We start from the raw sequence: 17,025 nt of genomic DNA, 5'->3' as shown, positions 1-17,025 counted from the left end.
CATTCATAGTGTGTACCCTCCTTCTAGCGCCAAATATGTTGAGGGCCCCGAAATCTGGTCAACAACAAGGGGGATACCCACCTGGTCGGGAACCTGGTTGGCAGCTCCTTGCCCGTTTGTTGTAGCGGGTCCGACTGGGGATAATGGGACCAGCTTCCCAATCTAAAAGATGTGTGTGTGTGTGTGTAGATTTTGAAGATACTAATCAAAAGGTAATTTTAAAATAATTTAATTCTAGACTCTAAACTGACTCTATGCTACTGTAATCTAACCAAAACAACACATCTAATCTATACTAACCTGCGGTAAAATTCTTTCATTATGCGATCTAAAAAGATTTCATACAACAACTGGTAATAAAGATCATTCAGCTATCATAAGAATATAAATCAATTAAGATGAACCATTCTACATAAGAAGTTACGCAAAACAGTTGTGAACAGGATATCACATAATCATTTGTTCATATGTTAAGCACAAAAAAATGATTCCACCGTACAAAAGTGCCAAATGGTAATCCGGACATTCATACATTAACATATAAGCAAATCAGCTGTATATCACTCTAAGAATATGAGCAGAAATTAATCAAGAGATAAAAGTACCATTTATGACTGATTTCACTCACAAACTTCAAGCAATAATGATTTATCTCTACTTACTTCTAACATCTACTAAGAGTACAGAAGTGCAACATCAGTAGCAGACATTAAAATGCAAACATAAATAAATCTCGATCCATCCATTCATCAAAACCCCCCTCCGAGGGTGCAAAAGTGCATGTTCTGAGGACAAGCCTTTTGACAAATTTCCGGACCCTTCTCCAAATGCCATGAGAAGGGTAAAATACTACTAACTAACTAATCTTAATTACACAAATTTAGGGAATGGCTTCAAATGACCGCCCTTTCACGAAAGCAAATTTATTTCTAAAAGTTGAATCTAATTTCTAACCGTTTCTGTATATGCTCCTTAGTGTTGTAAGCAATGTGAGGTTCGCCTGGAAAGAGTCGGCTGGTTGTATTTTCCTTTTGCTCAGGCGATGAAAGTAGAAATAACAAAAGCTGGAACCTCTTTCTGACAACTTAGAAGATATTTTTGAAAATCTCCTTCTGACTGGGTGTTTTTTGCTGTGTGTATACTTAGTATAACCCAGATTTCTTTCAAACTGATTGTGATGTTGCTATTTCGGTTTCTGGCCATGTGAATGACTCAATGAGTTAGGGATTTCGTTGCCCGAACAATCTTATGTATTGAAAATTGCTTCCATTCTTTGTTCCAGGTTTTTCTGAAGCATCATCCCTTTTCAACGTTTTTCTTTTTTCCTTTAGCCAATCTAAGCTTCAGGATCTTTTGCAAACATGCTGCTTTTGTGCGCCTTTGACTCTGAGTCTTGGATAGTCTATTTTCATCTGTGTCTGTGGAGTGATACTCTAGACTCCACGGCTCTGTTGCATGTGGCATTCATTTGCGAAGGCATCTCCTCTCTGTTTTTCAAGTATTGGCGTTCTCCCAATTTCCTTGGATGTTTCCTACATATAGATTTATATCGGTTACTGCCTTACTGCTTATGCAAAGGAAAAGAGACATGAAGAAAATATTGACATGAAAGCGTTAAACTCTAATGAATGCATAATCATGACATTCATAATGACTTGACTCTACGAAAAACGCAACATGATCATCTTTGGATACTCAGGCGTGCAATCATTAATTTCCCTTAGGGTGAGCGCTCGATTTTGGGTTTACTGATCATGCCGAAGGAACTTTGCGATGAGTGGTTTCTGTGATTTGTATTGTAGCAATCAATAGTCTCATTCGTCGCAGGTCGCAAATCGCAAAATCATAGTTTGTAGGATCATAGATCGCATATCGCAATATCGCAACATTCATTTTCTCGTTGTGTGATGCTTTTGCGACGTTTGCGATATGCGACGTCGCATATCGGCCGTCGGTGATTCCTTTTTATTTTCCTTTAAGGGCGCTTTCAAAGTATGCGATGCGATGAATTTCGCATCGCTTCTTTGCAGCTTATTTACGCGCATAGGAAAACTCTTCACTCTCTCTCTGCGATGCGATATAGCTTTTAGGGAGTTAAATACAAAAATTTGGATAAAAATATTTTTGGGATTTTTTGTTAAGGGTCCCCCTTTGCTTGATATTATTGCTAATACTAAACAAAGAGGGGGGTTTTTGTTGACCACAACAGAACAACAAACTGTGGTCTGCTCATTAAGTTGTAAAAATCAGAATGTAGAAAACATACAACATAGGTATTGATTCAATGCTACTATAAATTGGAATGCCAATGGAAAATACAAAATAACATGGACACTAGAACCAGAGATGGAAGATTCTCATAGCTGATGACTATCAGTAGTCCTCATCGATGCCATAATCATTAGAATTTGTGCATTACCATTGTTGTCTCACCCAACATCCTCCTCCTCTATACCTAATCCAATATATGCATTTGCTAGTGTGGAGAATGAACACTCGAGGATCACCATCATCAAAAGTGACCAATTATAGCGCTAGTTTAGAGGGAGTGCCCTAGGCTCTACACTGCACTAATGAAGAAGCTCCAGATGTAGGAGGAAAGGGAGATCTAGCACAGTGAAGGAAGCCCTAACATTGCCGTATGGAGAAGCGCTAAACGCTACCCTATGAAGAAGTAGTAATACGCAGCCATGGAAATAAATGCAGAAACTGTAGCCACAAGTCTAAGGAGAAGAGATGCCCTAAACCTAGTCGCAACGCTGCCTAATGGAGATGGCACCTCAACATCGTCCTAGAAGAAGTGCTCTACACATGGAATGCCTTTGTTATCATGAAAGGAAAAGCCCTTATCCTATATGCAGCCATGAAAGGAAAATCCCTTACCCTATACGCAATCATGAGTGAAAGAGAAATCGCTGAAGGCAGTTGGGAAAGGACAAAAGGATCCATGGATTCCTCATCCCTCTTCAAATTCACCAAGGGTAAAGTCGAAGCAGAGCATATCATCAGAATGGCACAGCGGAAGCTTCTGATGGCTTACCTACATATCACTTCAATGGGAAGTCTTGATCTCAGGGTGAAAGGAAATGCAGCTTACAATAAGTTCGGCCATTATGCGAAGCTCTGTACAAATGGCAAGGACACATCTATTGATGAAGATAACAATAGTTCCAAGGACATATTCAATGATCAAAGGAATGACAGATAATGAAGGTCATCAAGGAAACAACTGACTCTTCAAGGAAATCAAGGAACCCCATGTATGAAGAATAAAATGTTTTTTTATATAAGATAAAGAAGCATTATCTTGTATTGGCCCTCTCCTTTAGATTCTGTGGGAAGCTGGCTTATTGATTATAGTGCTTCAAGGCACTTCATCGAATAGAAGGGTGATCTCTTGAATTTGGTAAGAAACAATCATGGGATTATACTTGGAGTCAATGCCACCTATCCCAGAAAGGGTGTAGGAAATGTTACCGCTCAATTGAATGAGGGTAACTCAATTCATTTACAGAATCTCTTTTATGTACCTGATCGCAAGAAGAACCTGGTGTCCATTTTGGCAAAGGAAGTCAAAGGTTTCAGGGTGGCATTCATCAATGGGAAGGTAGGTCTTTGAAAATTCGGTCTTTGAAAATAGAATTTTCAAAGATGCTTTTAGTCATGGGTTCAACGTTGGCAATTTGTACCAAGTTACAGGATGGTCCATTGGGGACCATGTTAGTTGACACATCTCATCTATAGCACCAACGGTCTACTTATTGTGGGGCCTTACTCGATGTGATTCAGATGGTGATTAGGATTCATGAAGTGAAAAGGATCATGAAGGTACATGCCTGAGATGTACCAAAGGAAAATCTAACAAAGGGACCATTCCCCTCATGTAGCAGGATATATCATAAGGTTCACTAAATTTGAAGGTTCAGGTTTCAAATTCAGCAAACCTCAAAAAAAAATTTGAAATTTGTTCGGGTTTGCTGAACTTGAAATTCAAATCAAGGAGCATGAAAAATGATCATGGATAAATACAGAAAAATATATTGGACACCTTATGTTGCTCATTGTCTTTACTTATTGTTACATGACTTGGCAAAGTTTCCATGGATTAATGAAACAATTTGGAGGGGGAAACAAATTTCTCACTTCATATTTAACCATCAACTCACATTGAGCTTGTACAAGAAAAATGCATCTAGAGAGTTGCTCAGGCCTTGTGACACTAGGTTTGCCACATATTATATTACTATCAAAAGGCTAGTTGAAGAAAAAGGGAGTATAAGAGTTGTTTTTTCCAACAAAAAAGGCTACTAAAAGAAACAAAAACAAACGCACCATATGACACCGTTATTTTTGGACCAATGTCCCTAGAAAACCCTAATCAAGGAAAACTGGTGCAACTATCTAAGGGTTTTTTCTTATTAAGCAATATCAGAGTACAATCTGGGTGTCAAAACTGTCCTACCCAACAGAGAATTTTCGTAGTAGTAATACCTCACAATTTCTGACAGATCTCCTGGCTAAAATGCCATATAATCATTATGGCAACTCCTTTGCATAGAACTACACTAAAACCCGAGCGTCTACCCAATATAGACTACGTCAGCCTCTCGTTGCCCAAAGTTGGCCCTGCGTCAGCCTATCTAGACCAGTGTCAGCCCCAGGAGGCCCTGTGTCAGCTCTTTGGGCCTCTGCGTCAAATACGCTAGCCTCTCTGGTGTTGTGTGCAACACTTGGCTGCCTTTGCATGGTCGTGTGTGAGCACTGGCTACTCATGTGCACTTCCTCTAGTTGCTATGCTACTCTCCCAACACTATCTCTGCCTCTCTGTCCCTCTGTACAAAAATGCCCCTCAGCTGCTCTCCTAATCATTGATTCTATCTCTCTTAGAAAACCTCACTCTAGAGAATAGAATGATTGATCATCTGGTGTGTTCTCCAAGTGACCCTCAAGCCTCCTCTTATACTTTTCTCATTGACATATCAACGGCCGAGATTAAGTCCCTAATCAATGAATAAGATTAGATTTGGCTTGATCCTTGTCTTTTGGACCATTCTAACACAGTTTCATATTAATCCACATTAATATTTTAATTTCCCTAAGTTTAGACTTAGGGTCCATATTAAAAATATTAATTATTTTAATATCTCCTAAATTGTTTAGAATCTGCCAAAACCATTTCTGGGTATTGGAGATCTCGTGTGTTCCAAATATCCACCAAATTTCGTGGCTAGAGCACATTCGGTGCTACCACAAATCAACAGCTTGGAACAACCCGAGGGTTATGAGATTCATGGAGAATCTCATGTATGCATGTGGAAGAAAGCCCTCTATGGCTTGAAGCAAATCACCTCGAGTTTGATATGGGAGGATTGATAATTTTCAGATGAAGCAGAGATTCACTAAGAGTGAAGCCAATCCAAACCATTGTTTGAAGATTGTGGATGATAGACCTCTAATACCGACACCTTCTAAGAACAACCTATTTATGATAGGTGCAGACCCTCTCACTTGCAAAAGTAAGAGAGAGTTAGATTCTGGATGTGGAATGGTAAACTGCAAGACCATGACTACCTCGAGGATATTAACTTTCAGAAGTTATATTATGATGATGCCAAACCAAATTTGGGAAATTCCTCTAAGTTTCAGAAACTCATTTGCATTGGAATTCTTGGTGAACTTTCGCCCATATATATGTTTTGCAGTTAGCATGGTGAGCTCATAATAGGTCGAGCCTCACTAGATTGGTGCCAAGAATCTTTTGAGATATCTTCAGAGCATAATCTCTCATGGATTGAGATTCACTGCCTGAAATATGAAGCTGCATGATTATTCAAATGTTGACTGGGCAGGAAATGGGGAGGATGACTAGAGAACTTCTCAGTGGTAGTTCTCTTTGGATTCTACTTCGATATCATGGATGAGAAAGAAGCAAAAATCGGTTGCTATAAGCACTGCCGAGATCGAATACATAGCTACGAGTATGATCTCAGGTGAAGCTGCCTGGTTGTGGAAGCTCTTCAGTGCGTTGTTTGTACACATGATGAATACCATTGTGATCATCTATGACAACCCGGGGGGGACTCGATTGATGAGGAATCCTGTATTCGATGATTGCTCTAGTATATAGACATCAGATACTACCTTATAAAGAATATGGTAAGTCGATGAGCGAGGAGGCTCCATCACATTGAGATTGATGTATAGGTCGCAAACATTTTGTCAAAACCCACGGGAAAGGTCAAATTTGTGACTTTCTTGAACAACTTGGAGTTGTTGAGAGACCTTCGTATAATTGTCCTGCATGTTGCATGCATTGAGCTGTGGGAGACCTAATGGGCTTGGGGTACTTACTGGAGCAACATACAATCATAGTGCGACTCACCCACCCCTAATGGTGCACTATGTATAAGATGAATAGCTTAGCCTTCCCTTGTAATACCCCACATCGACTTTGAGATAGGACGATTCATTCTCCTGTGAGCCAGGATGATTAGTTATCCTGTGGGATAGATGATCAATTCCCCTATCAAAGCATCCTACCCATGCAATCTGAGAGTCATTGGAAGTACCTCTCATCTAATTAATGAGTAGGGAAATGGGGTTAGGGACCATAGTAGTACTATTGAGGGACCATGGTAGTACTATCGATGATAGTAAGATGTATGGTGCAATAGTGGTGCATGAGTATGGACAACAAGATGTATGGTGCAACAATGGTGCAACAATATGGATAACAAGATGTCTATTGCAGCAGTGGGAAAACAATGCTACATGGTGCTGCAATGATACATCAATGGGACAATAAAGGCAACTTGGTGTAGTATGGTGCAACATATGTTACAACAATGAGACAACAATGGTCAATGGCATATAGTGCACAATGGGACAACAATGGCGCAATGGTACAACATGCGACAACTAGTATTTAGTGTAGCAAATTCATGGTGTTGTTATGGCATGGCAAAGCACAACAAGATAGCCATGACATAGTGCAGCAGTGGCACAATGGGATAGCCATGACATAGTGTAGCAGTGGCACAACAAGACAGTCTCATCAAGAGGTGTAGGATTGATCTAAAGAGCCCTTTAGGACAACCTTTGGGGAGCCCTAGTTGTTGTACAATGTGCCCTAGCAACAAGCCTTATATGTTGTCCTAAAGGTATGAAATGACAGTGAAGAGAGGCTCCTTGGGTGTCCCAAAGGAAGGCTCTTCATCATAACAACGAGGCTTCCATACGTTGTCAAAGGAAGCTCCAAAAGAGCCCTAGCTGTAGTCTTCTATTCACAGCTAAGACGCAGTCAATGGGAGCCTAAATGAACTCTTAATCCACAATAAGAAAGAGACTCAATACACAGTCCTAAAGGATGTGTTTTAGGTGTTTTTCAAGTAAGGAGACCTAGCACATCTTAGTCGTAGTCTTAAAGCCCAACCGCATTGAAGGGAGAAGTCTCTACAACTGTCTTATCAGGAGGACCTATAAGCTGTCAAAAGAGGTTCTAACTTTCTGTTTTCTTCCAAGTCTGGGTACTTGTCTATGATTTATCGCACATATGCAAGCCTTGAGTGTGTGAGAATGCGCAAGAATAAACTCTTGGGAAAAATACCCATTTGATTATAAGGACTTCACTTACGTTGATGTGAAAGTGTCAGCAAGGAAATTTGCAGATATCTTAACACAAAAGCAAGCAATCACATTCCTTTAAAATGCACTTAACTTTACATATGCCCAAAAGCAGAGGAAATAACTAAGCTAGAATCCAATCTAAGAAAATTCCCCATATTATCATCCTACGTTTAGTAATGCTTACAAGGAAATGGCTTGGGTATGTGTTTAAAGTCTATACAATAAAAAATAAAGAATCTAAAGGTAGCCCCAACAATATGAACATGCAACAAGATATCAGTTTACCAAGTCAATCTAATAATGTAGCACATATGGACTCATCTTGATATTGTTGCCTTGAGTTTACTGGCTATTTCACTTGTCAAAGCGAAGGATATTCCCTTCAATTATGTGTATACAATGGGCCAGTATCTTGAGCAATGAGGAATCAGATGAACGCAACTGATTTTATCTCTCTAGAGGTAGCACTGGTGTATTCTAGCTATGTAAGTGTCATTTAATGAGGTTGCAACGTTTTACATATTACAAAAATACGTGAATAAATGGCAAGATCATTAACAACCACACAAATGGCAACTTTTTTCCATTGGGAAGAATCTATATACCCCTCTCAATGTCCTGCAAGCCAAGGACATGGATTGAAAAGAATACATATACTCTTCTCAAAATATTCCTAGTCCTCCAAGTTGCAACCGATGCTCAAGAACTCAACAGTTGCAAAGCATTGAAACCCATATTCTTGTACTATGGTTTTCGTCATATGATTAAGACAATAAAAACTATACAAACATATTTATTGTATTGATAAAATCGGTATACCCATTTCAAGGTCCTGCTTTGCAAGATCGACTAGATTCACCGAGTTTTGGGTTTTGGTGTAGATATCCGTATATTGCTCAGCCACAACCTGTATTTTTCCTTGATCGTTGTCTTAGCAAGTGGAGAAGTGCCAAGAAGAAAACTTTTATGATTTTTTGGAAGGTCAATAGTCATGGGTGTTTTAATATAATTTTAACCGTGAGATGATATGTTATGATGAAACCTGCAACGGCTGGGAATCTGGTAGGGAATAGTACGAGATGTAATGATTCTCACTGGAGTGGGAGGAAGCTGTTATGGTCCTTGTCTCTTCTACTTTCCTTGTTATGCTATGATATTGCTTGTTTTGTGTCTTTTCTACTTTCCTTTTTCTACTATGGTCCCTATCTCTTCTACTTCCATCTCTGCAATTCAAATGTCTATGTGTACGATCGCAAATCTTCCCCATCCGCAGATGAAATGGATAACCTTCACTCTACTCTCCACAAAAGAGATCTAATTTGTCAAGGTTTTTTACCCAAAGGATCCATCTCCCCTAATGATTCAATGATATGTCCTAAGCATAATCATAACTTTACAAAAAACTGAGAGCGGAGTGTCCCCTCCTTAATCCCCCAAAATCGGCACTAGGAATACATGTTCCCCCTCTTGATCAATCATCTCCTCAAGCCTTCGATTTGATGTGCAAACAAAAAAAGAAATTCAGAGGAAGTGGAGATGCCTTTGAATTCATCCACCCATTTTCAATTAAGATGGCCATGCGAGAAATGTCAAAGATGACTGTAGGATGGGAACTGATCAGGGAAAACTATGTGATAACCAAAGAAAGTGGGATGGTATGCCTTGGCAGAGAAATTCCATCCAAATACTAATACTAATCAAAACTATTGTGTCCTCGATACAATGGAAAAATGATTCAAAACAAATTATTTTCGAGTTGAATAGGTGACCCCATGAACAACTTTTGTGCCCTCCATACAATCGAAAACCCCAGGAACAGTTGTTGCGCCCTTCATACAATCGAATAATGATACAAAAGAAATTATTTTTTAGTTGAGGAGGTGACCCCAGGAACAACTAAGGAGGTGTGTGAGGTGGATATAGAGGAGGCTACAAAGGAGGCAGGAATGGCACTAGAGAGGATCCAGAAGCTAAAACATACATGAAATTTTTTCCTGCAGTTTCTACACCCTATCTTCAAGGAGCTATTTTTTAAGAAAACAAAGAGAAAGCTAAAACACATACCTTTTTTAGGAAAAAACTATGGAAGATCGGCCTCACAAAAAGCATAGCAATAAATGTAGAGCTGATAAACCTATCTTGTCTATTGCTCCTCAAAGCACACTGATTTGTCTGCTTAGAAGTTTCCCAAATCGTTGAATACTAGATATTTAGAGCCCAACTTGCCAAATATCATATAATAATATAAGACAGCTGGTTCAGAAAATAAGCTTTTCTACTGGGTGTGAACCGTGGTAGTGACACCTTAATCAATTGTTGGAAGAGAATGTTCAGGCAGTGGGACTTTGAGCCAAGGAGACAAGAACAACCGATTCGAGCCAAGCGCAACCAAGGATATAAGCGAAATTTTAAATTTTCCCACAAAATTTTAAATTTTCTCACAAAAATGTTTGAAAAGTATACTTCATAATATTTTTTTAAAGTTTCATTTGCCAGCAGTTCTATTAATTGAATTTTCCCACAAAATTTTGAATTTTCTCACAAAATTGTTTGAAAAGTCTTCATCATAATAATTTTTTAAATGTTCATTTGCGAGAATTTATATTAATTTACCCATTTATTTTATTAATACAAACCATATAGTATTAACTAACCTGTGCATCCTATAAATTATATAAACACACATTTGCATTCTATAAACCATTCACTTTAGAGGCACGAGGAAGTGGTTTTGTACAATGTGCATAGTTTATATTATTGCTAAACCTTAAAAACCATTCATAGCCCTAGGATGACAATGGTGTTTCTTCTTAGATGATGTCCAAAGCCCCAAAAAAAAGTCATATTTGTTGGGAAAATACTCACATTGACACCCATACAAAATTTATATACCTATGGTTTATAATGCTGGGAAATAGTGCTCCTCATCACCTAATTGTGAAAAAATCCCCAACTAACCTAGTCTAGGTTAGATGTCCTCGATATTAACATATTATCCTACATTGCCCTTAGCTCATGGAGATAGTGGGTTCAAGGACTCTCACTTTATGGTTGGGGACTATAGTCCATCAAGATTTCAAATGTCGGGCTAATTGTATTAAGGACACCTCAAGGTCAACCAACACTAATGCAATGTAATAGTTATTCGTACTTCGACCTATCAATATGTCGCAATATTGGATAGTAGACATTAGTAAGTAGGACACTAGTCTCCAATAAGAAACCTTGATAACGATAGAGTAATGATGTGATGAGTGGATTTTGACCCGGGAATACCGCATGTCAATTGTGTGGCAGTCGATTTGACGTGCTAACGTCTCATTATGATATGGCACCAATGTGGGTCTAGATGACATGGCATACCAATGTGGAAAGTGATGTGGCATGTTGTCATGGAAATGGAAGGTTGACTTGGCACCGAGGTGTTGTATAGGTGGTAACCATATAGTGACGACATGGATGTTGGGCTTTTGAGTGTTAGGATATCAACTAATTAGTATCAATGACACTCTCTAGCCTCTTCCTGAGGGCCTGGTGGCTTGATAGCCTGACCATTGGCCTTTTGAAGATATCGAGTATTGAGAAATTAGGGCTTCAATCTACAAGCTCGTCGGTATGTTAGGTGTTGAGTATTGAGACTATAAGTATGTATAGAGCATTAAGGAAAATCATGTGTTTCGTGTGAATTTGGGCAAGCTTAGAAGTCGGGTTGCAAACTGCTACAAGTGTACTTATTTTTCTACAAGAAACAGTGTAATGTGAAGGTGAATATGCTAAACGTCATATGGGCTGGAAATGACGCTAAGGAGAAGTTGGAAAATTGAAAAGTACACCTATCCAAGATGTAAACTTCATTATTAAAGATTTGTAAAGGAGTAGTTGGTTACATCTTTCATCTTACCTGAATCTATTATTAGCTTTCCACATTCCATTAATAACTCTTTCTGCTTTTTCCTACCTCTTTTCTTTCCTGGTATTCTGGGAGCTAATCTCAGTGTGTTTTTCATGCTTTTCACACCTTCGTTGCCCTACCTTTCAATTTTTCCTTGTCTGTCCAGCCTTATAGCCTGAGTTTTCCATAGGAACAACTATTGTACCCTATTAAATTCTTCTAGCGGTAAAGATTCTACCCCACTCATGGTCCCCTCTTTCAAAAATCCTTCCAGATATAGGTGTTCCCTGTCAAGAATCTCCTGTAGTTCATGATCTTCCATTTCCATCTCACTCTAGGTCATTTTTTGGTCCATCTTCGATTCTGCATCACTCATCATAGTCTCTTTCTGTTTGATACTATCCTGTGTTTGAGATGTGTCTTCCTCTTTCTCCTTTTCTCCTTGGCTTCCTTCCATTACCTGATCTATATTTGTTATCTCTTCTTCTTCTTTCGGAACTTGGAACCTATTCAGATTAGTCTATGGTCCTTCTATCTACTACTGCTTTAGCCTCCTCTTGCCCCCTTTCCCTTTATGAACCACTTTGTGAAAGCCTTCAGTATCTTTCTTTGTGTTCGCCTTACTTTTGTTCTCCATTTTGCTGAGAGGGAAGTTTCTAAATAGGTGCCCATGCTCATGGAATTTTTGGCATCTGAAAGGAATATGTTCATAGTCAACTATTTGCACCCATTCCTCATCTAAAACTTCTAAAATGACCTCATCCGGAAGAGCTCCAAAGAGATCCATCTCCACACATATTCTTACAAAGCAAGTGTACTTACCCTTCTTGGTGGCTTTAGAAGTTTTTACAAAATGCCCTAACTTATTTCCTATAGCAGATAACGATTGCATTTGCTAGTAATCAAGGGGTAATGACTAGAGTCTTACCCAGACTGGGACAACAGTGAATGTTTCTCTCTATGGGACAAAGTTCATCATCCACAGTCGCATATAAATGCCTGCTGCTACATAGAAGTAGGGCCCTCCTTCAAACACTTTGTCTTTGTCCTCAATATTTGTGAATGCTACCGTAAAGAAACCCTTAGACCAAATCTGTAGGTCAATTCTTCCCTGGAAACTCCCCTGCGTGCTTCCATGGAAATCCTGCGAACTCTTGCAAACCCTAACACTTCTAGGAAACTCCACACAATTTTCGACTAATCACTAAATTTAGAATGCATGGCAGATTATTCTATTCTTTCCCAATTCTCAACACGCTACAAATCTAATAAATTTTATACTTAATATTAATTTAAAATTTAAATATAATCCTAGGGTATTATGTATGGCATAAGAAAATAATATGAAGTGTTGTCAACCAATTCCCTTCCTTATATTTATTTCTAGTCATCATTATGTTTTTTACCCTTTTGCATATATTGGGCCCTTCATTTTGAGCTTTTTGGAGCACGAACATTGGTTCAACACTAGGAATATGCCTCCTCCATTCATTCTTAGTGTATTTTTTGACTTTGATAGCATTCAGATTAGTCTTTTCTATCCAACATCCATACTTATTGTATTGTTTGGTGTTCAAAGCATCAGATTAGTAATTTCTATCCAACATCCATATTTAGTGTATTGTTTGGCGTTAAAAGCATCATATTAGTAATTTCTAACTGACATCCATACTTAGTGTATTGTTTGGCGTTCAAAGCATCAGATTAGTCATTTCTAACCAACATCCATATATTTTTTCTAGAATATTTCATTCCCTAGAATTTTTTAGTATCTTTTTCTCAAAAATTATATAGTATAAAAGTTCTTGCATCACACATCAAACCAAAAGGATGCAAAACAACACACGCACTTCTATGTACAAAGTACAATCACAACTCAATCAAAACAATCATGTCAATGTGTGCCTATTTTGGACACAAGAGAAGGATTCATGTACATGAACTTAGGGAGGAGTTGAGGTACCATATAGTGTGCCATGTTGGGGCCATGCCATACAAATTTGGACTATGAGACTCCTAAAGATTGATGATAACAAGGAAAACCTAGAATCATAGTGTTATTAGGAATAACCATAGGACATAAAAGTGAGTGCTCTTGTGAGTTATTGTGGTTCCATGACAAGGACTATGAAGACATAAAGGGGTGGCAAGAAACTCATTGAATGATGGATGTGTGTTTGACAATTCATTGGAAAGTTCAACATTAGAAACCAAAAACGTTACTTGGTCCAAGGCTGACACTTCCAAGGATGGCTGAGAAAATGCCCCCTAGGTTAATTCAAGATTTAGTTTACCAATCTCTACTTTTTCCCATTCGGGGAGACTAGACGTATCAAGACGTATAATCTCCCTAGGATTTTCAATAGGTGAATCTATGACCTCCATGATGATCTTTTCCATAGGAAATTCATCATTAGGGAGTCATGTTCAATAGGCAGAGTGACAACCCATGTGGTAAAATGATCCTAGTCATATTCCAAGGGATCTACCCCTCTAATAGTAGTCAATAAGGATTTGCGCTACATGAGGCACGACTGAAAATCCTCTAAGGAAGACATGACACATGATGCTTCTACTAACTCTTTAATAATACTATAATGTTGGGAAGCCCGTGCATCAGGATTGTTTCTTAACTTTTGGAATAGACTGTTAGGTGGGTGATATATCAGTTCCATAGGCTTATCTAATCTGAGAGATCTAGTGGAAGCGAAAGGGTTGGTCAAGTCTTTAGAAGTAGAACTTGACTTAGGAGGGTCATATGATTTTTCTCTCGTGGTAAAATAAATGTGAGAATTAACATGAGGACCTACACATTGTTATTAGGACCATATTACAATTTCCCTGCATTACCCATAAGAGGAGGTGGAGAATCTTGTACAATGATTTGTTGTTATGGCAACACTTTTGATGGATTTTACTCATTGTTAACTAGGTATATTATTTCTTTGTGACTAAAGTTGAAAAGTGGAAATACAAAATATTTAATAAATGAGGGTGTTACCAAGCATATTGCTTGAGGTTGTATATGAGACAAGTATATATTGTTATAAGAATAGAGATTGAAAGATAAAAAGTGTAGCAATAGGCATCAAAATATAACATGAAAAATTTCGAACACTTTTCAATAGGAATTAACCACTAAAGGGAAATAAACATTGTCCATACAACATACATGGGGAAATATTTGTTTTGTAGGTGTTGTATTGAAGTGGCTTGGGAGCTTATACATGGACGATCAGCATTATCTTACACATCTTTTAGGCCCTCAGGGACTAGTTTTCATCCTTGAAAAATGTTCAAGGGCCTAAGAACCATCCCTTAGATGGTCTCCATGAGCACCACTAGGCCAACTATTCACCTTAGAGGCATTGGAGGTTGGTTTTGTACCACGTGCATAGTCTGTATTATTACTAAGCCTTAAAAACCACTCGTACTAGGCCCTAGGATGATAATGATGTTTCTCCTTAGATGATGTCCAAGGACCGAAACAAATCCATCCTTGTGGGGAAAAATTATCCTCACATTAACACCCATACACCATCTATATACCTATGGTTTATAATGATGGAAAATAGTGCTCCCCATCACCTAATTGTGCAAACATCCCCAACTAACCTAGATGCCATGTCAAACATGTCCTCCATATTAGCATATCACCCTAGATTATCCATTAGCTCATGGAGATAGAGGGTTCAAGGTCTCTCACTTGATGGTTGGGGACTATAGTCCATCGAGAGGTCAAATTTCTGGCTAACTGTATTAAGGACACCTCGAGGTCAACCAACACTAATGCAATGTATTAGTTGTTGGTACATCATCCTATCAAAATGTCAGAATATTCTGTAGTAGACATTAGTAAGTAGGACACTAGCCACCAACAAGAAACCTTGGCATCAATAGAGTAATGATGTGGTGAGTGGACATGGATCCGGGGATACCACAGTCAATTGTGTGGCAGTTGATTTGACATGCTAAGTCTCATTATGATGTGGCACCAATGTGGGTCTAGATGACATGGCATACCAATGTGGCAAGTGATGCGGCATGTTGACATGACAATGGAAGGTTGAATAGCCACTGAGGTGATGTCTAGGTGGTAATCATATAGCGATGATGTGGGTGTTGGGCTTTTGGATGTTAATATATCAGCTAATTAGTATCAATGACACTCTTTAGCCTCTTCCCAGGGCCTGATCGCTTGATAGCCGACCATTGGCCTTTCAAGATATTGAGTATTGAGACATTAGGGCTTCAATCTAAAATCTCGTCTATATGTTAGGTGTCGAGTATCGAGACATTAAGTATGTATAGATCATTAAGTGTACTGGGGAGATAGTGGCTTAGTGATCTGGCAGATGGATAAGGTAGGTGATGGAAAGGTAAATGTGTTAATTGATGACCCATTGTTTGGTTATGTGAATACCGAGTAAGCAAGTTTTAAACTAATGTGATATTTCCCAAGTGGTTAATAGTGGATATAATAGCCAAATTAATTGAATAGGTAAGCTATCATGGAAGTTGATATGCCATTTTATAATGGTGTCATGTGGGCAAAGGACTGCCACGTGCTTGAAAAGAAGCAAATAAATATGTATAAGAGAGAAGTTACAACATAAACATGAATAATACCAAAGGTCAAATAAAACACCTTTTCTTAGAATATACAAAATGAGAATTTGTAAAGAAGAAACTAGGATCCCATCTTATTGTTTATATCATTGCTAAAATGAAAATGGCCTAATTATTTAATATCTCTTATAATGGAACCAAAGTTATGTATCACATGAATAGTTATAGGTAAGAATTCCTATAATTGATCTTGATTACTATGTCACATATTGAAATCTTTAATTTCACAAATAGTTTCATCATCTGTGATAGATCAAATAACTATGACTTTAGGCAATACTTTTGATGGCTTTTACTCATCGTTAACTAGATTTATTATTTCTTTGGCACTCAAGTTGAAAAGTGGAAATACAAAATATTTAATAAATGAGAGTAAATATTATGTCAAGGGTGTTACCAAATTTATTGCTTTAGGTTTTATATGAGACAAGTATATATTGCTAGAAAAGTAGAATTAAAAAATAGTTAACAAATTCCTAAATTCCTTATTTGAATAAAAAAAATCTCTACTTTTAATAATTACTGAATTGTGTATTTGAAATAAAGAAAAATCTCTTCCTTTTTTATTTTAATAATGATTAAATTTATTATTTAACTTAAATAAAAAATGTTAAATATTAGATTTTTCACTACATACATATTGGGCTTTTACTTACAGTTCTAGGATCCCATCTTATTGTTTATATCATTGCTAAAATGAACATGGCCTAATTATTCAATATCTCTTGTAATGGAACCAAAGTTATGTATCACATGAATAGTTATAGGTAAGAATTCCTATAAATGATCTTGATTTCTATGTCACATATTGAAATCTTTCATTTCACTAATAGTTTCATCATCTGTAATAGATCGAATAACTATGAATTTAGGTAACA

Source organism: Pinus tabuliformis, chromosome 2_2 (assembly GCF_031772625.1).
Source record: "Pinus tabuliformis cultivar Carrire ecotype Pingquan chromosome 2_2, CPIR1, whole genome shotgun sequence".
Classification (NCBI taxonomy): domain Eukaryota; kingdom Viridiplantae; phylum Streptophyta; class Pinopsida; order Pinales; family Pinaceae; genus Pinus; species Pinus tabuliformis.
The sequence above is the reverse complement of the archived record's forward strand: the minus strand, read 5'-3'. Positions refer to the sequence as shown.